Raw genomic sequence first — 26,629 nt, 5'->3', positions numbered from 1 at the left:
CAGCAGTGGGAAGGCAAATATTAAACACTCAAAATATATGTTGATTGAATAAATGAATGGTCTTTTAATTCAGCATGCTTACAATGATCCTTTAGCTCAAAACCCTTCAGAGTCCCTAATGTTTAGTAAAGTCCAGTTTTACCATGACATTCAAGTACCTCAATCTCCCTCTTTCGCTCATATTCCCATTCAGGCATCCTACGCTGCAATCAAATTCCATGACTTGTCACACCACAAACATGTCCAGAGCTTCCTGATCCTGGTGCTCTGCCCAGTTATTAACTCTTCCTAGTAGCATTCCTTGTTCTCTGTCAATAGCTTCTCCATCTTCTCAAGTTCCATCTGGATTTCTACAGGCAATCTCCCTTGATCTTTCCCCTATCTCCACCAGAATCAGTATATTCCTCTCATAAAGTCATGACTTTGTACGTTTTCACAATCCATTACTAGATTCTGCAGGGCTGTATACACATATTATTGCCCTATTGTACGGAATGCTTTCTGAGGGCAGAAACCACATTTTATTCAATTTTATGGTGTCCACTCTGATGTAGAATACGTACTTTGTAAAAGCATATTAAGTAAAAAGAATGAACATGATCCTTTTTATTAAATCTCTTTAGAGATAATTATTTTTCTTATATATCAGAATTCTTCCTCTTACCTCAAGAGAATATTCATATTTAGAAAGTATGGATGAATTTATAAAGGGCACATACACATTAGTGCATAATATATGTCATAACAAATGAACCTCAGTCCTGTATTTTGGAAGGGATCCAAAATTGCTAAATCAAGGGAATCCTATAAATGTAATACATCTGGATTTTTGCAAGGCAAAAGACAAGAAAATGAGGACTGGATTAGATTTTGAGAAGGTGGATGGTTGAAAATTGTCTGCAAGGCCCTGTGACAGACACAGCTTGCCACCTCAGAAAAGGTCCTCAGTGCCACTGTCCAAGGGCCCTCAATTTTTGGCTTCTCATGTTAATATACTTGTGAACAGCTCGGTTCACTATTAAATATGCAGGTGACTTAACTAGGAAGGAAGTTTAATATTCTATATGACAGGATTGTGATAAAAAGTTTCATATGCTGAAAAATATACCCAAATGAAATTAATAAAAATAGAACAATGATAAAAGTAAATTTCAGCTTTGAAGTTTAAACAACCAATCAAAGAAATATTGGATGTGATACAACACACTTAAAAGCACAATGAAAGATGCAGAAGGAATTTTTAAAATAATGCATATTCAGTGAAGCAACGGTATGGTGTGGATATTAAAAAGCTAGTACAAATTGGCATGAAGAGAAGTATAGTGCCAGTTTAAGGGAAGTAAAAGTCCCATGAACACATTAGGCATCTCTGTGTTAGTGAGGGGTACATTTTAAGAATATAGACACTGGTGTTTAATCAGAAAAGAATCGTGTACATGGAAACCATTTCACGGGACCAATGGCGGAAGGAATTAATCAGCTTATAAAAGAGAAAACTGAAAGACACAGGAACTGTGTTTACAGGAGCCAGAAGAGTAATTCAGCTTTCTACAGAATCAGGACTAGATTCTTGAAGATTTTCCTACAATATAAAACAGAATTTCCATATTATCAGCAATATTGAAAATAGAAATGAATGCATCTAAGTAGTACCAGGCCACCTGCTTAATGTGTCTTCACAATGGCTAGTTCCCAGGGCTAACCACATAAATATTTTGTTTTTAGGAAAAAAATCATTAAATCTTTTATAGATGGTAAAATGTTTTGTGGTTATTTTCATCACTTGTTGTTTCAGATTGCTCAAGACTAATATAATTAGAATTCATTTCTTAAAAAAACCCATAATAATCCCATAATACTGTATTAATAGGATGTTAAAGCATCTCACTTAGAAACAATTTCATTTATCTTAGCTAGTGAGAACACCGGCAAGGACATCTAAGCAGTCAGTAATGTGATAAGGTCAATAAACCAAGATCTCAGTATGTCGCCAGGAAAATGTTAGGCCCACGCTCTGACTTTACATACAATTTCAAAAAACTTATGATATGCTTTCCCAACCAACAGTCAATTAGAACTGGCAAATTAAAACCAGAGGGGGATGGTTATTGGAGGAAAATGGGGATACTAGAACCAACCAAATTCAAACCAGCAAGTAGTAACAACCAACTATGAGAGATGATGAAGACAGACTATGGAAAGCAGATGTAGTAGTTTAAAAGGTAAAGCATACTAGGGCTTTTTAATTTACTGTAGGGGCAAAACCTCTTCACAGTCCCTGAGGGAACCATTACCCAATAATTGGTCTTCATACTAATGATACGGTGTCACCAAGAGAATTTAAATCAAACTCACTATTCTCAATTTAAGGCAGGGTAACAGTAACCTAAGCGACCCAACACACGTTAAAAAATAATGGCACGATAAGATGGCGGTGTGAGAGGAGAGACAGAGGCTTCCTCATAAAACTGGATACAATTAGAAAATTTAATTGGTGCAACTAATCCTGAAAGAGCAACAGGAAAGAGGACGGCATCAGACGGCACACACCTGGAGAAAAGAGCAGACCTCAGCGAATGGGGTAATGTACCAGAGCTGTGGCTCCACAGGACCTGAGCCCCTCCCCCACCCCAGCTCACCAGTGGGAGGAAGACAAACGGAGCAGGGAGGGAGTGCAAGGCTTGGGACTGCTGAATACCTAGATCCGGAGATCTTCTCTGGGAGCACAAACCTACATTTCATGGTGCTTTCATGAGATTCGCATGACTACCGGGTTGGAAAGTTAATACAGGCAGAGTTCCTGGGGAGACTGGGATTCCGGCTGCTTGTGCAAAGCAGGGATCCATATCTGGCTGCTCTGGGACAAAAACTTATACCTGTGTGACCAGCCCACTGGCTCAGGCAGTGGAGACAGGCACAGCAGCCAGGAGTCAGGGAACAGCTCTTTCCTACCCCAGGCACCAGAACCGCTCCCCTGCGACCCCGGACATTGCTTCAGGGGCTCAGCAGCTCCACAATAGAGCTTCCAGACACTAGAGGGCGCCATATACAAACATGAAACGTCAATGGAACCTTGTCCAGAGTAAAAGTGTTAATACAATTCCCGAGAAAGATTTAAATGATATGGACCTCGTGACTCTTCCTGAAAAGGAGTTCAAAATAAAAAGCATCAACATACTAATGGAGGTACGGAAAGACATCGAAGAACTCAGAAATGAATTCAGGTCAGAGATCCAATCATTAAAGAACACGATGGAGGGTATTAAGAGCAGGTTGGATATGGTGGAGGGAGGAGACAATGAATGAAATAGAAACTAGAGAAGAGGAATACAAAGAAGCTGAGGCACAGAGAGAAAAAAGGATCTCTAAAAATGAAAGAATATTGAGAGAACTGTGTGACCAATCCAAGCGGAACAATATTCACATTATAGGGATACCAGAAGAAGAAGAGAGAGAAAGGGATAGAAAGTGTCTTTGAAGAGGAAGTTGCTGAAAACTTCCCCAATCTGGGGAAGGACATAGTCTGTCAGGCCACGGAGATCCACAGATCCCCCAACACAAGGGACCCAAGGAAGACAACACCAACACACATTGTAATTAAAATGGGAAAGATCAAGGATAAGGACACACTGTTAAAAGCAGCCAGAGGCAGAAGTAAGATCACATGCAAAGGAAAGCCCATCAGACTAACATCAGACTTCTCAGCAGAAACCTTACAGGCCAGAAGGGAGTGGCATGATGCATTAAATGCCATGAAGCAGAAGGGCCTGGAGCCAAGATTACTTTATCCAGCAAGATTATCATTTAAATCTGAAGGAGGGATTAAACAATTTCCAGATAAGCAAAAGCTGAGAGAGTTTACCTCCCACAAACCATCTCTGCAGTCTATTTTGGAGGGACTACTATAGATGGAAGTGTTCCTAGGGTTGGATAGCTGTCACCAGAGGTAGTAAAATCATGGTAGGGAAGGTGGAGCAGCTGATTGCAAGGCAAATGCAAAATTAAATAGACTATCCCCAAAGTCAATCAAGGGATAGACAAAAAGTACAGAATTTGATACCTAATATATAAAGAATGAAGGAGGAAGAAAAAGGAGGAAAAATAGAAAAGAACCTTCAGATTGTGTTTGTAACAGCATACTAAGTGAGTTAAGTTAGACTCTTAGATAGTAAGGAAAGTAACCTGGAACCTTTGGTAACCATGAATCTAAAGCCTGAAATGGCAATAAGTACATACCGATTGATAATAACCCTAAATGTAAATGGACTGAATGCACCAATCAAAAGACATAGGGTCACCAAATGGATAAAAGAAGAAGACCCATCTATATGCTGCTTACAAGAGACTCACCTCAAACCCAAAGACATGCACAGACTAAAAGTCAAGGGATGGAAAAAGATATTTCATGCAAACAATAGGAAGAAAAAAGCAGGTATTGCAGTACTAATATCAGACAAAATAGACTTCAAAACAAAGAAAGTAACAACAGATAAAGAAGGACATTACATAATGATAAAGGGCTCAGTCCAACAAGAGGATATAATGATTATAAATATATATGCACCCAACACAGGAGCACCAGCATAAGTGAAACAAATACTAACAGAACTAAAGGAGGAAATAGACTGCAATGCATTCATTTTAGGAGACTTCAACACACTATTCACTCCAAAGGACAGATCCACCAGACAGAAAATAAGTAAGGACACAGAGGCACTGAACAACACACTAGAACAGATGGACCAAGTAGACATCTAAAGAAGTCTACACTCAAAAGATACAGGATACACATTCTTCTAAAGTGCACATGGAACATTCTCCAGAATAGACCACATACTAGGCCACAAAAAGAGCCTCAGTAAATTCCAAAAGATTGAAATCCTACCAACCAACTTTTCAGACCACAAAGGTGTAAAACTAGAAATAAATTGTACCAAGAAAGCAAAGAGGCTCACAAACACATGGAGGCTTAACAACACGCTTTTAAATAGTCAATGGATCAACGACCAAATTAAAATGGAGATCCAACAATATATGGAAATAAATGAAAACAACAAAACAAAGGCCCAACTTCTGTGGGACACAGCGAAAGTAGTCTTAAGAGGAAAGTATATAGCAATCCAGGCATATTTAAAGAAGGAAGAACAAACCAAAATGAATAGTCTAATGTCACAATTATCAAAATTGGAAAAAGAACAAATGAGGCCCAAAGTCAGCAGAAGGAGGGACATAATAAAGATCAGAGAAGAAATAAACAAAATTGAGAAGAATAAAACAATAGAAAAAATCAATAAAACCAAGAGCTGGTTCTTTGAGAAAATAAACAAAATAGATAAGCCTCTAGCCAGACTTATTAAGAGAAAAAGAGAATCAACACACATCAACAGAATCAGAAATGAGAAAGGAAACATCACGACGGACCCAACAGAGATACAAAGAATTATCAGAGACTACTATGAAAACCTATATGCTAAGAAGCTGGAAAACCTCGAAGAAATAGACAACTTCTTAGAAAAATACAACCTTCCAAAACGGACCAAGGAAGAAACACAAAATCTAAACAAACCAATTATCAGCAAAGAAATTGAAGCGATAATCAAACCAACCATGAAAAAAACACCTGGGCCAGATGGATTTACCTCGGAATTTTATCAGACATACAGAGAAGATATAATACCCATTCTACTTAACGTTTTCCAAAAAAACAGAAGAGGAAGGAATACTCCCAAACTCATTCTATGAAGCCAACATCACGCTAATACCAAAACCAGGCAAAGACCCTACTAAAAAAGAAAATTACAGACCAATATCCCTGATGAACGTAGATGCAAAAATACTCAGTAAAATATTAGCAAACCGAATTAAAAAATATATCGAAAGGATCATACACCACGACCAAGTGGGATTCATCCCAGGGATGCAAGGATGGTACAACATTAGAAAATCCATCAACATCATCCACCACATAAAAAAAAAGAAAGACAAAAACCACACGATCATTTCCATAGATGCTGAAAAAGCATTAGACAAAATTCGACATCCATTCATGATAAAAACTCTCAGCAAAATGGGTATAGAGGGCAAGTACCTGAACATAAAAAAGGCCATATACGATAAACCCACAGTCAACATCATACTGAACAGCGAGAAGCTGAAAGATTTTCCTCTGAGATCAGGAACTAGACAGGGATGCCCACTCTCCCCACTGTTATTTAACATAGTACTGGAGGTCCCAGCCACGGAAATTAGACAAAACAAAGAAATACAAGGAATCCAGATTGGTAAAGAAGAAGTTAAACTGTCACTATTTGCAGATGACATGATATTGTACATAAAAAACCTCAAAGACTCCACCATAAAACTACTAGAACTGATATCGGAATACAGTAAAGTTGCAGGATACAAAATTAATACACAGAAATCTGTGGCTTTTCTATACACTAACAATGAGCCAATAGAAAGAGAAATCAGGAAAACAATTCCATTCACAATTGCATCAAAAAGAATAAAATACCTAGGAATAAACCTAACCAAAGAAGTGAAAGACCTCTACTCTGAAAACTGTAAGACACTCTTAAGAGTAATTAAAGAGGAGACTAACAAATGGAAACTCATCCCATGCTAGTGGCTAGGAAGAATTAATATTGTCAAAATGGGCATCCTGCCCAAAACAATTTCCAGATTTGATGCAATCCCTATCAAATTACCAACAACATTCTTCAACGAACTGGAACAAATAGTTCAAAAATTCATATGGAAACACCAAAGACCCCGAATAGCCAAAGCAATCCTGAGAAAGAAGAATAAAGTGGTGGGGATCTCACTCCCCAACTTCAAGCTCTACTACAAAGCCATAGTAATGAAGACAATTTGGTACTGGCACAAGAACAGAGCCACAGACCAGTGGAACAGATTAGAGACTCCAGACATAAACCCAAACATATATGGTGAATTAATATTCGATAAAGGAGCCATGGACATACAATGGGGAAATGACAGTCTCTTCAACAGATGGTGCTAGCAAAACTGGACAGCTACATGTAAGAGAATGAAACTGGGTCACTGTCTAACACCACACCCAAAAGTCAATTCAAAATGGATCAAAGACCTGAATGTAAGTCATGAAACCATAAAACTCTTAGAAAAAAACATAGGCAAAAATCTCTTGGACATAAACATGAGTGACTTCTTCATGAATATATCTCCCCGAGCAAGGAAAACAAAAGCAGAAATGAACAAGTGGGACTATATCAAGCTGAAAAGCTTTTGTACAGCAAAGGGCACCATTAATAGAACAAAAAGTTGGGAGAATATATTCGTAAATGACAGATCCGATAAAGGCTTGACATCCAAAATATATAAAGAGCTCATGCACCTCAACAAACAAAAAGCAATAATCCAATTAAAAAATGGGCAGAGGAGCTGAACAGTTCTCCAAAGAAGAAATTCAGATGGCCAAGAGACACATGAAAAGATGCTCCACATCGCTAGTTATCAGAGAAATGAAAATTAAAACCACAATGAGATATCACCTCACATCAGTAAGGATGGCTACCATCCAAAAGACCAACAACAACAAATGTTGGCGAGGTTGTGGAGAAAGGGGAACCCTCCTACACTGCTGGTGGGAATGTAAATTAGTTCAACCATTGTGGGAAGCAATATGGAGGTTCCTCAAAATGCTCAAAATAGACTTACCATTTGACCCAGGACTTCTAGGAATTTACCCTAAGGATGCAGCACTCCAGTTTGAAAAAGAGAGATGCACCCCTATGTTTATCGCAGCACTATTTACAATAGCCAAGAAATGGAAGCAACTTAAGTGTCCATCAGTAGATGAATGGATAAAGAAGATGTGGTGTATATACACAATGGAATATTATTCAGCCATAAGAAGAAAACAAATCCTACCATTTGCAACAACATGGATGGAGCTAGAGGGTATTATGCTCAGTGAAATAAGCCAAGCGAAGAAAGACAAATACCAAATGATTTCATCTGTGGAGTGTAAGAACAAAAGAAAAACTGAAGGAACAAAACAGCAGCAGAATCACAGAACCCAAGAATGGACTAACAGTTATCAAAGGGAAAGAGACTGGGGAGAATGGGAGGGTAGGGAGGGATAAGGGCAGGGAAGAAGAAAGGGGGTATTATGATTAGCATGTATAATGTGGGGGGTGGGGGAAAGGGGAGGGCTTTGCAACACAGAGAAGACAAGTAGTGATTCTACATCTTACTATGCTGATGGACAGTGACTGTAATGGGGTTTGTGGGGGGGGACTTGGGGTAGGGGAGAGCCTAGTAAAAATAATGTTCTTCATGTAATTGTAGATTAATGAAAACAAAATAAAATTTAAAAAAAATTTATTAAAAAAAATCATCAAAGATTCAGCTATAATATAGAGATCTGTAACAATACAATAAAGTAAGTGGCTATAGCAAACCCTCTCAAGGTACCCACCTTCTGGAATAGGCTTTGGACTAGGATAATCTACTGGTTTTGCTACTTCAAGAGCTGCAGGTTGAGTCGAAGAGACTTTTTTGTTCTGTGGTACTGGAGACTCACTTTCGTTTTACCCAGCACTGGGAGTCAAGAATGCATCAGCGTTTCCTTCTCACAGTCCCAACCCTGATCCCATACTAGGTACAGGTGGTGGGAATGGAATACTGGAAGCAAGCACACCCGTGGGCCACCCACAAAACTGAGTCCCATCACAGATACTCTACTCTTCATCTGGAAAAAGAAAATATTTTAAAAGTAGAACAATCTAAGAAGTTAGGAAAAATGCTTAGAATCTGAAATTTTTTAAATTTTGAAAAAATATTTTCATTTACCTCAATTGGAGGAAAACTAAATACAAAAGCAACAACATTAAATTCCATCTTATTTGCTCTCTAATTTTCCTTTTAGAAGTACTGTAACAGTAACAAGTTAAAAAGTTATAAAGGAAGGCTTTGCCTTAGACTTAGACTCCTAGAACCCACTAGTTCCAATGAAGCCTGGTGATAGACAATTCTGACTCTCTTCAGTTCTCAAACTATGGCAGGAATAATATTGTAAATATTTAACTGATTCTCCTTTAGTGAAAATTTTCATGGACTCAGAGGTTAAATACAGCAACATAAAAATGAGTTATAATTAGTAGCACTAACCGCAGAGGCGATAAAGCAAATGGGTTTAGGCCAACAGGATTTTGAGCAGATGATCCAAGAAGAGCTGAGGCAGTCGAAGGTGACTTAGAGGGCAGCTGGGACTGAAGAGTTGGTTAAGAAGCAGTGGGCGCATCAGCATGGGTAAGGGAGGTGTCCTCACAAGGTGTTCTTGGCAAAAGGCTGCTCTTTTCACTGAGTGTTTTTAATAACTGGTCCCTGGGGAGGGGACTTTAGGCCTTGCCTGGACCACCTGAACCAGGACTGAACAGATTCGAGTCTGTCTTTTCCATGCTGTTCTGCGTCACTGCTGGCTGCATGCTGCCCGATGAGTGTCTCCCACTGTTGTGGTGAGACAGTGCGCTCCCATCTGCACCGCTGTTTGGTTTGGGGGTCGTTACATCTGACTCAGGAGGCACCTTAGCTACTTCTAAAAGCTTGCTTAATTTGGAAAAAGAGCCAGGTTTCTGAAGAATTAGATTTGTGTTATCTTTTTCATTAGGATCTTCCTTTTACTCACAATGATCTGGATTTGAACAATTTAAAGTGTCCTCAGAAGTATCAAATATTTCTTCTTTGATCTGGATGCTTTCTGCACTTTTTAGTTTTTCTCTTTCTTTTGCAATTTCTTCCAGTCCTATGAAATCCAAAAGCATTACGAAGATCAGTTCCTCTAGATCAAACCATACTATATTTATTGCTATTTATCAAGTCATATGCATAAATACTTTAACAAATTTCTCTAGCTTACTTAATACTCTTCATTTTTTTCTTCTAATAGACTAGCTTGTTATGCTCATTGGAAAAAATCATGTAATTTTGTAATTAAGCACAAAAAATTACAATAATAAAAAATACTAAAAGCCATAATATACAAATTACTACTAACATTTTTGTTTAATTTTTCCAGGAGTTCTGTATGCACACATGAAATCCTATTTACAGTTTTCCAACCTGTACATTTTACTGAATAATACTCTTTAAACATTCTGAAGTGTCAATAAATATATACCTACACCATAAATTGTAATTACTATATTCAGTGGAATATATCATAAAAAATCAATCTTCTACTGATAGTTATTAATAGGGTCCAATTATTCATTATTATAAACAATGCTGTAAATGATGAATGATCTTAGATCTGTATCTTTGGATTCTTTTTTTTCCTGATTTACTTCCTTAGGATATATTTCCAGAAAAAAACTGAGTCCTAAGATATTACTTTTCAGAGTTTTTGAAATATATTGTCAAATTGCCCTCCAGAAAGTCTAGATCAATATACAATCATACTTACACAAGAGCATCTATTTGCCTACACCATCAATGAAAATGAAGACTATCAATAACTTTTATCTTTGGCAATATCTGGGAGGTGAGAATCTAAACTATATTTTTTTCTGATCATTAATAAGACTTGATATCTTCCTGTAGGATAATAGGTATTTCACCTTTGTGAACTTCTGGTCCATATTTTTGACCAGTGTTTTAAAAATAATGTTTTAAAAATAACTTATAAGAAGTGTTAGAAAAATATAAACCTACTTTATTTAATTTGAAAAATGATGTATGTTCACAGTAAAATATTCAGTAATGAGAGGATAAAGTAACCCTTTCCTGCCCTACTCCCTCAGTTCCTATTTCTAATCTTCAGATGTAACTATGGTTAATCAGTCATGTCCATACATCCTTTGGGAAATCGTACATGCATGTATATGATTATTTGTGCTGTTACATAAATGGGATGCTACTGTTTTCTGCAACATTTTTATTTGGATAAAATCCAAATGCCTAAGCAAGGCCGCCAACACTCTGTATAATCTGGTTCCTGAAAACTACTCTTGTCCTTGCTAACCTTGTTCACCTTTCTCCCTTTTTTCAGCTTCTCAAACATGGTAAGTTATTTCCTTTCTTGGGGCCTTTGCACTGGGTGTTCCTCTGCCTGAAATCCTGTTTTGTTGACTGGCTCCTTATCCTTCATGTTTCAGATTAAGTATCACGACGTATTCACAAAGGTTTTCCCTGATTACTCTATTTCAAGTAGGGTCCCCATCTTATTATTCACCTTAGAATATCATCATCCTATTGTTTCTTTTGTAGAATTTACCATTATACACATTAACCTGCTAATTTTTAAATATTTTATTCCATACCCCAGCCACACACTACAATTTAACTCAACAAACGTTACTTAAAGGCAGAGCAATGTTTATATTGCTTTTACAGGATCCCAGCTACCTAACATGGTGGCTGCTATGAAACTGGGGCTCAATAAAAACTTTTTGGATGATGAAATAAAAGGATGACTTTACTATTTTCACTATATACCTTAGATTGCTTTCCATGGTGAAACATAGAACTGTACCACATTTTCCTTCAATCAGCTGCATAATATTTTATTATATATGGATATACCATAATTTATTTATTCAGATATCCATAGTTTGCAAATTTCCTTAATTTTGTACAAGTTACTAGCTAGCAAGGAAGTACTAATATTTGTGCTTGATTTACTCTGAGAAATAGTATCTCAAAAATCACTTTCATATATCCAAAAACAAACAGATCAACCAACCACACTAGGTCTGAGACTAGTACGGGATTTTGGAGGTGATACATTTTAATAGCCTATTCATGGGGTCATTAACTTTAATATCCAATTCTTACTTATAGACAGTTAAACCTCTCATTAAAATGTAAAATTATTTTTAAAAACTTGAAAGTTTATAAGGATGTTAAGTATACATCTGTATAGATTGTAGATAGTTTTTGAGATTCTGTACATAGTTTTCTATCACCGATTTCACATAATCCCCTGTTCTTTCCAGCCCTTACTATGCTTCCAACGGACACTTAGGTTGGTCCCCTATCTTGGCTATTGCAAGTAGTGCTGCAATGAACATGGGGATGCAGATATTGTTTTGAATTTACATTTCCTTTGTTTGGATAAGTACCCACAAGTGAAAGTGCCAGGTCATATGCTAGTTCTAATTTTTTGAGGAACCTCTATACTGTTTCCAATAGTGGCTGCAACAATTTACATTCCCACCAACAGTACCCAAAAGCTCCCTTCTCTCCACATCCTCACCAACACTTATTTCTTGTCTTTTTGATAAGAACCACTCTATTAGGATGAGGTGATATCTAATGTAGTTTGTATTTTCCTGACAATGAATGATGTTGAGCATCTTTTCAGGTACTTGTGGCCATCTGTGTGTCTTCTTTGGGAAAATGTCTATTGAGATCTTCAGATTGTTTATTTTGCTATTGAGTCATATTTTCTATTGAGTTCTTTATATACTTTGGATATCAGGCCTTTATCAGATATATGATTTGCATATATTTTTTCCCATTTAGTAGATTGCCTTTTAATTCTGTTCATGTTTTCTTTTGCTGTTCAGGGGCTTATTAGTATGATAGTCCCACTTACTTATTGATTTATTAGTTACTTAGTTTATATTTTCCATGCTTTAAAATAGTTTTATGTTTAAATATTTTAAGCAATCAGTTAAAAAAAGAACTCACTACACTCTCCTGTTTAACATTCTGACCCATCCATATCAATCTTTAAAAATAAACACAACTGAAGCCTCTAAGTGCCCTCCCTGATTCTATCTCTATCAGCAACTTTTACCCTGGGAAGGCAGACCATGACTTTAACGCATCATTCCAATACACGATTTTATACTCATTCTTCATATACTTTGAATCCACAAGAAATAAATTACTGTGCAGAACAGTAACACTGCTTCTTATAGGACAACAATATTTACATGCCAGCCACTATTCTAAACAATTTTCAATTATTATTAACTGTCCTTTGTGCCCCAAGGGTAGTTACATTGTTATATAGTACCTGTTCTAGACACCTATGTGATTAATCAGTCCCTTCTTTACATTGGGCTGTTAAACTTCTACATGGATCGCATGGACTAATGTTTTGTTTATCTTTGAACTTCTGGTGCCCAGAAATGCCTGGCACATACTGAGTATTAAAAAAAACGAGTTGAAAGAAGTTTTTGCCTCCCTACACCACCCTGGGGCAATGGCTACATGTAAGCACTGACTTGACACTGTGGCCCCATCAGAATCTAAGCATTTGAAAATGCCCAGACATAGTATTCTGAAACATTCAATTCAAGACAGTTTACCGGGCCTATAAATGCACTGTGTACTGCGCTAGTTAATTTAACAGAAACGGAGCCAGAAAAGCATAGTCTAAAGGTAGAATATGAAGGATGTGTGATAATACTTAAGAAAGTAAGAAGTTTAATGGAGAAAAGAAGGTAATCACAAATTTCAAACACATACAAGACTTCAAGATGAACGAGTCTTATGCTAAGGGTCTTAGATTTAAGCAGTTTACCTCCAGGGCTACTGTCAGGATGGATGGTTGCTGCAAAGGTTAAAGAGTAAAGCACATGTTGGAAAATTTGACAGTGGGAAGAAAGAGAAATGGAGCAGCAGTTACAGTATAACACAGGTAAAGATCTGTGTCCACTAAATGGGTGGATGTCAGAAAGTGCAGAAGAAGAAAAATCATGGACTGGGAAGGAATATTTATCAGTGAAAGGGGCATTATGAGTTCAAAAGGAATGAAAAACAAGGTTTTACAATGTTTATCCACAATGCACATTTGATTCTGGAAGCACACAATATATCGAAGGAGTAACAGGGTTTTAAAACGTATGGTTTGTTATATTACTTTGTAACAGATTAATGGCTCCTACCTGCAGCACTCTCCATGCCTTCTACAAAAATACCCCCACACTGGGGAAAAATCCAGTACCGACGTCTGTAACGATCCTGGCCAAACATCATCGAACGTAAAGAGTGAGACGCATCTAAGAGCAACCTTCTGTACTCTGTTGCTGTTAAAAAATGATGCATACAATTATGCTATGGGTGTTAAGCGCTTTAAAAATTAATATTTAAGTGACTTTATAATTATCATGGCTTTAGAGCAGCTAGATTTCACTACTGAAGAAAGACAACAAAAGAACTAATATCACACATCTGACTTCAGTTCCAGTAACAGTTGTAAAGACAGAAATTACTTTGAGGGTAATTAGAATATTTTTGTTGCCAAGGATTTAAAATGTTTTGTTTTATTAGATATCTTCTAGTAAAGCATGTCTTATATTTGGTAATAAACAATGTGATCAAGTGTTTCACTGAGCCAAAGAAAATTGGCTCAATTCTAATGATTACAGTGTAGTGTGTAACAAATAATACTCACATATACCTGTATTTGCCTATTTTTATACTCATGCTGCAAACCTTAGGCAGCATATGACTAAATTTTGAAATAACTGTGTGATGAATCTAATAATGACATAAAATGCAGATATCTCATAATACTAATCCTGAAATACTTCACTAATGCTACTGAAATTCAGTTTTACATGAGAGGTACATACATATACAGTTTATAGATCCAGTGCAAATAAAACCCACAAATACACTAATGTAAAATAAAACACAGGATGCTGAAACTATTACCATGAAATCTGACTTAATTTTTAAAAAAGTAATGAATTCCAAGAAATAAAACCATGCATTTATTGATATTTTGTATTTAAATAAAGAGCTAAAGAATATAGCTCTTGATTAAGTTAGTACCATGTCTTAAGAGGGAGGCCTTTAACATTGGCAAGAAACTTTTATGGTTTAATTGTGAGAATGTTTCTGGAGCTCTCCATTTTAATTACTTACAAGAAGCTTGCTTTTATTTAGCAGTCAGAAAAAAGGAATCCCATACAAGGTGGATTTTTAAAACACTGCAAAAATGATGTAAGCTATAATCTGAAAAGTGCTTACTTTACTCAGCTTTTCAATCTGTTTTTCTAGCTCTTCAACACTTGCTGCTTGGTCACCTTCATCCTATACATGACAAAATACAGTATCATTTACGGGTTTTAAGATTTATTCAATCAATCAGTGAATATTTAATGAAGGCCTCCTATATGCAAAGCACTAGGATAGGCCCTATAGAAATGAGTAAGCCTCAGCTCTTGGTTCTTTGTAAACTAATAATCTGGTAGGGAGACACATGCACATCACACTAAGAAAATAAAAACCACTACACAGAGGAAGCCATAGGGACCCCCAAAGAGGTAGAGATTAAGAGTCATGGAGTTCAGGAGAGGGTGAGATTACTTTTAGTGGGAATCTTTACCAAGAGAGGCTACATGGAAGAAGTTGTGTCTTAATTAGCTACCGAAGAATGGTTCAGATTCGATCAATCAGAGAAAAGAGGGCAGGGCATTCCAGAAAGAGTCTGATGTATCTTGACATGAAAGGTACATTAAGAGGTAAGACAAGATATGAGGCAAGGATGAGTTCAGGGTTAAACGATCTAGAGCTATAAATGCTTGACCATGGTCAATAATGTGATCCTTTGAGGGAGGTTAAACATGAGAACTATGCTTACAAAGATAATACGGCAATAGTTCTAACATGGCCTGGAGCAGGGAAAGGATTAAAATTGTCAAATCTGGTTAGTATTCCACTGCAATGATTCAAGAGGGAAGGAGAATGTGGGACTTACACAGGTAAAAGAAATAGAAATGGAGAAAAGCAAATGGATGTATGAGATTATTACCTAATTAGAAATGTTAAGTCATGGCAACTCATGGGTATGAGGCAGAGAGGAGTGAGGGAGACAAAGGAAGGAGTAAATTATGGTAAGAGTTTAAATCTGGAGACTGCAAAAATACTGGTACCATTCACCAAAGGAGTCATTTTTAGGGCAAAGAAGGTAAGTTATATTTTGAACACATTGAGCTTTTATAAGAAAAATAATCCCTACAATATACATTACTAATTTCGTAAGTGGTACTTTACTAGTGATTACATGAAATTTTTCATTCTAGAAAATGAATATAGGAAAACAACCACCAAATTATATGTTTTAGAGGGAAAGCTTGAGTATTTTCTTTGTATCTTAGCCACGCTACTTCCTATGGGCAAACTACTTAACTCTTCTAAGACTATTTCCTTATCTGTAAATTGATAATAACATTTCCTGTAACATGGGGGCATTTGTGAGGGCTAAGAACAGATCTGAAAGTAACCAGCAAAGTTCCAGGCACACAGTGTGCAAACTGGTTACTTTCCCTCTTTCTGAAAATTCTATCTAGAAAATGCAGGTACCTCTTAGGTTTAAAAAAGTAAAATTTGTTTCCGGTGCTCATTTTCTAGAAGCATTTTTAAAAAGCCACACTGCCACCAACCACTCATGAGCAGGTATTTCTGGATGAGTAGTTATCTCCCCAACAAAAGGAAATGAAAAGAAGCTTTAGTATTAGCTATCATTTATCTACTTCTCATTCAGTTTAGGGGAGCAAGTTACAGAGGCATTTAGGCATACTATTTGTGCTAACAGTAACAATTTCTACTTCAGGAAAGAAGCCTTAAAAGAGAACAGGCCCAATGACCCTCAAATAGATAATTACATAATTACATGTCTGTATGGTTCTAAAGTGATCTTTTGACTCGCAGGGCAAATGTTTGATGATATGCTTACACAAAAATACAATTCAAGCAACCGTAATAAAAAATACTTGCAAAAGACATCAAAGTAACTATGGATCAGTCAAATAAACTTAGTGCTGTTTCTAAGACTCTCCCTAAGATGAAAAGGAAGTAAAGTGTCTACTAAGGTTTGTTTAAAGCAAAGGAGTTTTGACTAATAGTCCTTATAATTTTAAGAGATGTGTAGAACTTGAAAGGTCAGAGAGAAAGGCAAGGAGACTAGGCACAAAGAACTCGTCTCTGCCGTGGTTCTCCATGATTTCCCAACCAAAAGAGAGGCCACTGTATGTCCCCATGTTTCAAAGTTCAATCATCCACATAACCTGTTACCAGGCCAACTTGTGAAGTTAAAGCTCACATAGGTTTCAACACAATTCTAAGGTTTAGGTATACAGACTCCATGTGCTGAAGGAATGAAGAGTGTGGAGAAGAGGAAATCATCTTTGAGACAAAGGGGGATGGACTTAGTGAAGGGCAGGACCTTCTAACTGAGAGCGATCACACAGGTCTCAAGGGAAAGGCTCCCTGAAATTCATCTTCCAGGGAGTTTTAATTCCTGGCACTCTCCCTAAACTTTAATCAAGAATCTAAACCTACTTTTTGAGAAATAATGTATCTATCTTATCATTGGCTCATTAAATAGTTAAAATTTTTAAGGCAATTGATAAGTGGCTACCAGTTATTCATCGTAACAGATAACTCTAAAATCACTTAAAAGAAATGTTATTTTGACTTGTTAGGCCCTAAAATTATTGTCTTAAAAAGTTTTTAAACTGTTTTCTCACATTAATAACATATACATTTGCCAGGATTTTGATCAATGAAACCCTATAATCTAACTATAATTCAATTAAAAAGTCACTTTAAATGATACATGTGCTTTAAGAGACATTAATGATATTTAAATAATTAGTAACAAATTTTAGTAGTGTTTATCTACCTTGCCCCATTGATTATTTTCTTTATCTCTTCAACCCCCTCTCTTACTGACTCTTTCCCTTCAACCAAAATCATATTTAGCCTTTCACATCTAAGTAATCCTTGGTATCTGTCCCCCTTTAGGAACCACCTTTTCCTCTGAGGCACAATGCTTACAGAAGTCATCCTCACCTCACCTTCTATCACTCTCGATCCATCGCTGCCCGGCTCCTGCTCTGACCCATCTAACAACTGTGCTGCCACTGGTCCCCAGTGACCTCTGCGCCTTGCCTGATCCCACAGACACTTTTGATCCTCATCACACTAGACTCCTACTGCATTAACACTGTTTATCACTCCCTCCTTTTTGAGATGTTCAGTTTTCTTGATTTTTGCTACTACATCTGTAGGAAAGAGTTGACATTGCCGGTCTGACTGCTCTCCTTTGAAAGGCCCGCTTACAAGGCTGGTCCCTGGCTGGTGTCTGGGAACTTGGATTTCAGAGGGTTTCCTCCCATGCTGATAAAACTGGCTCACTGGAACCCAACTGTGCTAACAATGGGGTGTATACTGAACACCTGTTTTTCTCCTGGGAGTTTTATACTTGTCATAACTCATTCCTAGGAGACTTAATCCGGAAAGCTGGGAAGAGTCTTAACAGTGTGGGTCTGGTTTCCTCTGGGCTGCGGCTCACATACCTTTTCTCTCTGCTGATTCTGCTGTGAGTCTTCCTAGTGAGTCACTGACTCTGGTGATGGCCTGAGATCCTTGACCCATTACAGACATCTCTTACCTCTATGACTGCTCCTTCTTCAACAAGAAGCCCTACAGGATCTTCTTAAATATTGACATCCCCTGGGGTTCCAACTTCAGTCTACTACTCTGTTCCCTAAACCAAATCCCCCTGTACAAAAATCATCCACCTCATGATTTTAATCTATTGTCTGTATGAGTAACTTCCAGATCTATACTTTCATGACTGAGCTCATCTTTAAGCTTCAGATTCTTATATCCAACTTACTGCAGAACTGCTGCATAGGCACGTCAAACTTAACATGTCCAAAATAAACCTACCATCATTTCTTGTCTTCCATTATCTGTTCTGCACTCTCCTCCTCCTCTAATCATCTATTTACTCTGTTCCTCCTGATTTCTCTAACTCAGTTAATGGCATGAATACCATGCAGCCTCCAAACCAGATGGTAGGGAATCAGTCCTACCCTTCCATCAACCTACCAGTTCAAATACTACTCATTCTTCTTCCTAAGTATTTACTGAAATCTTTTCCTCCTTTTTCCCAATTACCATTGGGCTAGTTTTGGACCCTACAACTCATTAAACTCTTGCAACATCTCCTGACTGATCTTCCCACCTCTGATCTTGCCCTACCCCAAATCTATTTCTATTTTCCATGGAGCTGCCATAGTGAGCCACTAAAAAAAGCAGGTGTGACTCTGTCATTCTGTTACTTACAAAGAGGAAGCAATGGCTTCCTCTTACCAAAAAAGTGTAAATCCTAGTTCGCAGTTGTTGCTAGGAGGCTCTCTAATAACAATGAAGCACTTGTCAGTCACTTAAAGCACGTTGTGGTTTCAGATTTCTACATCCGTTTATGCTGTTCTTTCTGCCTGAGCACTTTTCTACAGGTTCTTCCCCAGGTTAACATTCAGCCCACCTTTTAGCCTCAGCCAATGGGCCCAGAAAGCCTTTGTGAGGACCTATTCCTCATAAAGGTTCAATGCCCTTCCTTTCCGCCTGCCTCACACAGAGTAAATACCACCGGCAAAGCAGTTAATATGTAGCACATTTTCCTCAATGAGACTGCAAGTTGAGAGAGGACTTTTGGGACCTTACTCATCTTCAATCAAAAGTGCCTAGAGCTAGGCACATAATAAACTGATGCTTGAGAAATACATCAGTTTCACTAAATGTGACAATACTTTCAAGGCATGAAGTATTATACACATATAAGCTAGTATTTTACCAGAATGAAAGAGGATAACTGAAATTAAGAATCTGCATGGTTCTTTGAAGAACTCTCAGTATGTTCTATAAAAGAAAAACTTGACTTTGTTTATTCAGTGTAAGTCCATCCCATGTGTGGGCAATTATTAAACCATCACAAAAAACTTTACAAGGTGACTGTTATAAATATTCAGTTTTCAGATTAAGAAACTGAGGCAAGTAAGCATCAAAATGGAATTCAAACCCAAATACACCTGACCCCCAAATTCTGTTGTTTTTAGTATGTTATGTTATCTTCGTTAAGTAATATAATCTACCTAAACTTGATTACCGCATCTTCACAGACATCAGTTTTCTTTCCTTTTCTGTCTTCCTTGTCTTCCTCCTCCTCCTCCTCGTTGCCATCAGCGTCACTGTCCCCGCCCTTCCTTCTTCGCTTGCATCCTGCTGTGGGGGTGGCCGACGTGTGCTGCTCTTCTCCAAGATCGATGCCACCTGAAGTATATCTCTTGCCTGCTTTCTTAGCATAAATGATTGAGCCTTTAAAATGTAACAAAATTATGATGTACAAGAAAAGCTTCTCTTCATACTTTTCAGAGTGAATAATGTGAGTTTTAAGCAAAAATGCCTTAGGGTGAGTAATAAGTCAACGGCAATAAAATTAGAATTAAGGAAATTTAAGAAATACGCTTCCAGAAATTACAGAATATATTGCATTTGGATATTTTAGACTCTATGAAAGCAAACTTTAATTAGAAAGCAATTTTAAAAAGTGGCAGTTCTAAACAGATTCTACTTATGACAAAAGTAACTTGATAGCAACAACAATCTTAGAAAACGTGATTGCTTGACATCTTTGGGAGCAAAAAGGTAAACTGACTTTTTTCTAAGTTTGAAGCATAAAATGTTCAATGACTCTAATTACAACTTTTGTCCATTGCAGACTCTCATCCTGGGTTTTATTAATTTCTTAATTCATCTTAATTAAGCTTTACTTTTTATTTCTTAGACATAATAAAGTTTAAATTCTGTGTTTGCAATTTATGTTTTACTGGGGAATTTGGACAATGGGAAACAGTATATGAACTTTAATAAAACAGGACTTGTGGAGTTTACCTTCTACCATCTGTTTATCTCTCAAGTTTGACATATAATCAGTGTTCTTGTCAATTTCACTGTCAATGCAAAAATTTACTAGAAGACATAAATTAATCCATTATGCAATATGTTAACATGGCGAGTGAACTGTTGCCATTTCTTGCTAAGTAAAATTGATGTCAATGAGTAGCAAAAACAAATGAAAAATTGTATCAATAAAGTAACACAGCTAAGAGATGTACAGAAGACTTAGTATGTCCACCAATAGTAGAAATGCCTGGCTCTGAAATATACGGATTGATCCTTTTCCTAGAAAGGTAAAGAACTAAAAGTAACAATAATTAAAATATGTAAAATAATGAATAGAAAGAACAAGATGAATATGGATTTGTTCACCAAAACTTGAAATACTAGAGTGCAAAATTTACTTTGACTCTTAAATGTAAGTTTTTAAAAAGTACATCAATAAACTAATATGAAATTGTTATTAGCACATAATAAAATAAAAAGCTGGATAATTCTATTAATGGCTATGAAGGAAAATCAGGTAGTTATTTATCACTGAAAGATGTCAAAAAAAGAAAAAATTCCGGATTCTTGCAAAGGTGCTACATTCTGGTGCCATAGTAAGAAAAAACTATTCTTATGTTTCCGTATATGAATAATTAACAGAATTATTAAGTAAACAAAATGGTTGCAAAGACAACATGCAGTAAGATCCAAATTTTCTTTTCAACAGACTGCAATAAATACATTAAAATAGTAGTAGTAGTCATCTCTGAATGGTGAGATTAAGTGTAATTTTAATTTTTTTCTTTGTGCTACTCTATAACTTTGGATTTTGTATGGGCAATCTGTGTTACTTTGTAATATAAATTATTTCGATTAGACAAATTGAGAACAGGAAGGAAGCGCCAGAGAAGTCTAGGCACAGGCTCACCTCACCACCCTCCTGCTGCATGCCAGCTCATTGATCAGGAAGGCCAGCGCCAAGGCTTTCTGTGCCGGAGTGTGGGCCTGAAAAGCCTTGGTCCTCAGGCTTTCAGTGAGCTCAGTCTGTCCACAATGGGCTTCCATAAAGATCTGCAAGATCTCGGAAACACTGTCTCGATTCATACCAACATTCAGCAAATGTTCTCCAAGAGCTGTTTCGGCCTATAAAAGTTTGGCATTTTTGTCAGTATTGATCCTAACCATACAGAACATAAAAACAATTAAGATTTTTAAATGTTTTTATTATCTATATATTACTGGAAAGGGCTTTATTCACACTTTACATGAAGTGAAGATAAAAATAGACAACAGATGATAGACAGGTATTTGAGTACTTGCGTCTTTCTATTCCTTCTTTAGACCCTTGGTTAACAGGCAGGAAGGAGAGTATGTAAAATGATGAGTAGATATCATCCTTTCTTTGACTATAGAAACTATCTCAAGCTTTCTAAGGCTTTATCTAGACGTTCTATTAGTACTGGTTGTGGGAGGTCCAGGGGCACTATTGTGTTTTCCAGCTCTAGAGTGTCATGGACTTTATTGTCTGGTATACTAAATAGGAAAATGGAAGAACAAGCAACTGGTGCATCTGGAAACTTCTCTCTCCATCTTATTATCTACAGCAAAGCTGACTGAAATGTGTATCTTAGCTGGAATTATGATAAATTTGAATTTCTTGAGTATCCACTGAGAGGTACAGAGTCTTAACATGCTGATCTTAGAGGTGCTGCCATTAGCCTCAATTATTCACAGTGACTGAGAGCACACAGCATAATTTCAAAAGGCATGCATAAATTTTAATTATTTATGATTTATATATTCTTTTGCTATCACTTTCCTTAAGTCAGCTTGATTTTGGCCAAAAGCTAGAGGAAAATAAGAGTAATTTGGGAATATCTACATTCCCTAGGCCTTATGAACCAGGTTTTCCTCGATGTGGACCATTTGCAACTGAAAGCAAATCTACACTTAACTTTGTGAGATGTGGGAAAAAAATGGATCAGTGTATACACTCTTCTGCTAATATGCTAAAGCCAGCTATCAATGCACTGAGGGTGCAAATTAAAATAATTTTTTGTATTTTTTTACCTTGTATCCTGTAATTAGACCTGGATCACATACAGCAGCTGAGAGGAGCCTCACAAGCAAGTCTTGTACTTCACCCATGCTGTCCCCTATATTTAGCAATCCCTCTTGAAGAACACTCAGGTTTGGAACATCACTATTCACATCAAAGCCCAAAACTTTACCAAAGTTTTGTAAGAACTGCACCACCACGAGACAGTCTGAAAATGTACTTCCAGAGAGAACAAGTCCTGGAATATGAGGCAACTCTGGCAAAGGCTGAAAAATAAAATAAAATAAAATAACTAATTAATTAAAAAGGCTATGACTTCAGATCTTCTGAAATAGAACAAGTTGCTATCTTTCTTTGCTCTTGAATTCTACCAGTGGTTTTCCGTCTAGACTGTGGATTCCCTGAGGGCATTTCTGCAACCCCATAGTACTAAGCACAGAATTTTGAAACGAAGCAACCATCAATAAACTTTAGTTGAACTCTATACGAACTCAGAATTCTGAAAAAAGAACACAAATTTTAATTAACATATATTGATAGAACATGGGTTACATAACTGGAGCAACATAAGAAATAAGCATTTCAAAAGTACTTGGCCATGGACATACTAAGTAGGGCACATGCACTAATTTCTTCTAACGATGGAGACTGATTAATAATTCACACTTTTTTGGTAGCTCAGCAACTACCGTGCATCTATGGGCCGGTGGGAGAATGGTACCATCTTTGGCTAATTAATGCAGATAAATTATTTGGTCCACATGACCAGAACCCATGATCCTATCAAGAACCCAGTTACACTGCAACTAATAGTCTCTAGGCTTGTAGCAAAACACTAATATTGAATTTCAATACTAAAATTAGAAAGTGGCCTCTTTTGCTACTTCTCAAATATGCTCACATATTAACATTTTAATAACAAAACTGTAGTACCAGTTGTCATGAATATTTAAGTAAATAAGGCAATAAAGTCCATGAATGAAATTTAATAATAGTATTTTAAATTTTGATTAGAAAAAATGAACTTTTAAATATTTCTATTTCACTGGTCTTTGTTAAACAATGTTTCTCCACCCTGCACTTACTGAAACAACTAACCAATGACCTTTTCTAGTAATACTGTGTGGAAACACAGAACTATGGATAATATCTGATTACATACAAACCTTTCATGTTCCATTTGAAAACCATCTGAGTCTGAATCGTTTTTTCTTGAACCATATCAGACATACACATACCATATGATTTAAAAAATTTATATAACAAAGCTAACAAAAGTAAGGCTTAAAATGGACTTCTATATTTGATTTATTGCATATGGATTTAAACAGAAGTAACAAATTCAAGAAAATAGAGGTCATTTAGGATTTTTTAAAAATTGCTCACTGTGAACCTACTAAATGTGTCAACTAACCTATGTACCCTCTCTGGACATAGGAAAATTTAAACATCCAGTTTTACTAAAACTAGTATTTATACTTTTATTTATAGTTAAAAGCATTTGTGCTAAGTAAGAATATTATTATAACTAAATCCCCACTAGGATATTGTTTGCTTTAAGTGCTTTAGAAAAAGCTGAAAAGAGACACTCAATCATTCTTTGTATTATCAGATGAACATGGCATATAATATAGATGCTATTGACTAAATATAGTATTATTGACAGTATTACAGAAATATGTATTGACGATTTTCTAGAAATACCATCTTAACTATAGTCAAACATAATTGATTTCTTCTGATAAATACGTAAATCATGCCAGTTAACCCGATTATCTCGCTCTTTCCAAATTTGTACTTTTACATATTTTAGCAACATCACATGTCTGTGAAAACAACAGGAGAGAAAACACATGAGGTCCTCTGACTGGACACATTTCTTGGCTTTCAAGGTGATTAACAGTATGGACCCTGGAGTTTAACAAATTGGAGTTTGGATCCAAGGTGCCACTTATTAGTTGTGTCATCTTGGGCAAGTTCCTTCATCTCTTTGTGTCAAAGTTTCTCACTTGTAAATGGGCATAAATACCTGTTCTACAGGATTGTGGTGAGGATTAAATGGGAGAATTCATACATAAAAAACACTTAGCACAGTGCCTGGAAAGTAGTCAACATACTCAATGAAAGTTAGCTAACAAGTCTAAAGCACTGAAGGAGGTTACAGATTATAAACCCTGATTTATTTAAATATCTAAGGGAGTTTGAGGAGAAGGTAGATCTTTCTGTATCTAAACATATAGGAAGGACCAAATGAAACAGAAATCTTATCTACTTTTATCATTCACCCCTGTAGATTTGTACAGTGTTTTTATTTCAACTTAAAAGACTGGCAGTGCTCTACCACTTATATATTTAGGACTTCCATTTCCAGCGCAGGAGGTCAAGAGACTTATTGGTGGCCATCCAGGAGAAGCACACTGACCTAGACTTGGAAATCCACTGCTCAGCTGAAAGTGAAAGCTTTCGTACTGGCAGTACTGGCCGCTCTGGCAGATGAATGAGGTGAGAACACAGGAAAAATTTATTAATGAAATGGTTTACATGATAAATTACCTTTTGGTCTGCTAAGCACATGTTTTCATTAGGCTTCTTTAGTTCTTTTGCCATTTCTAATTCTAATCTTCGTTGCTCTAGTTTACGCTCTTTAATCTTTTCTCATCACGTTTTTCTTGCTTCAACCGTTCTTTTTCCTTAAAAAGAAAACCATGTCCACATAGTCTCTTTAAGCATTATTATGTTTGAAAAACTTGTAGTTAAAATTTAAAAAGTGATCTGTGTTATGTCCATGAACAGAACTGTCCAAGCAGGTTTAGCAAGACTTAGGATTGCATAGAAATAACTTATTTTGCTTTTCAGTATTGTCACTCTTTGAATTTCAAAATAATCTTATGACTATTTTTGTGCAGTTGATCCTTGAACAGCACAGGATTGAACTGCATGGGTCCACTTATATGCAGGTTTAAAAAAAAAAATACACTGGTAACTTTTTGGAGATCTGCAACAATTTGAAAAAAACATTTTCTTTTCTCTAGCTTTATTGTGAGAATACAGCGCATAATACATATAACATACAAAATATGGTTGATCTGTTTATGTTATCAGTAAGGCTTCCCAGTCAATGGTAGGCTATTATAAGTAGTTAAGTTTCTGGGGAGTCAGGTGTTATATGCAGAGTTCTGTTTCCTTAATGTCACATTGTTCAAAGGCCAACTGTGTGTTCTGTGTGTGTGCACGTGTGTATTCTTGGGCATCATTTTTAACTAGTGATATGCAGTACTTTTTCCAATTAAAAAACCATAGCTATAATATGGAACAGAAGGTAAGAGTGTGGACAATTTTGAGGATAAAATGGAGATTTCCAAGAAATCTCTGAAAATAGTAGGATCTTTAATACTTGGCGACAGGCATCCATTTTTGTTTACTAATACGGATACTTCAAGGGAAACATGGCGTCTCTAAATTCAGTAAATTTAGTGAACTTATTCACTAATTTAATTTATTATTTAGTCAAATTATTCATTACTTAGTGAATTTTAATGAACTGTATAGGACTAATGCAAATCCTGTGGTTCTGGTGTAAGATGACTCAAAAAACCAGTTTCAAATGGCATATATAGACAGTCACAACTTAGCCCCACACAAGGTCTGTCTCACTTCTTACTCTCAGTGCATTCGCCATGCCCTAGTTACACTGACACAGCTGGGTTGAGAAAAGTCTGCGTGACAGTTTGAGGCACTGCTTGGATAATGATGTGATGATGATGATGAAGATGGAGGAGGAGGAGAAAGAGGAGAAGCAGCAACAAAGCTAAGACAGGTGTACATACAAGGTTAAAACTGACTCATTCTGCCCCTTCGTCTTCCCCACCCCAAGGGCCCTCAGTCATCAGG

At 36.6% G+C, this 26,629-nt stretch overlaps 1 pseudogene; it reads right to left on the bottom strand.

The window, feature by feature from the left end:
- The window catches only part of LOC118910703 (bromodomain adjacent to zinc finger domain protein 2B-like), a 35,313-nt pseudogene extending 8,896 nt beyond the window's left edge, over window positions 1-26,417 (bottom strand).
- Window positions 26,418-26,629: the final 212 nt, after the last annotated feature.

This window comes from Manis pentadactyla, chromosome 16 (assembly GCF_030020395.1).
Source record: "Manis pentadactyla isolate mManPen7 chromosome 16, mManPen7.hap1, whole genome shotgun sequence".
In the NCBI taxonomy this organism is placed as follows: Eukaryota; Metazoa; Chordata; class Mammalia; order Pholidota; family Manidae; genus Manis; species Manis pentadactyla.
Note: the sequence above shows the minus strand (reverse complement) of the source record. Positions and strands in the feature narration are given on the sequence as shown.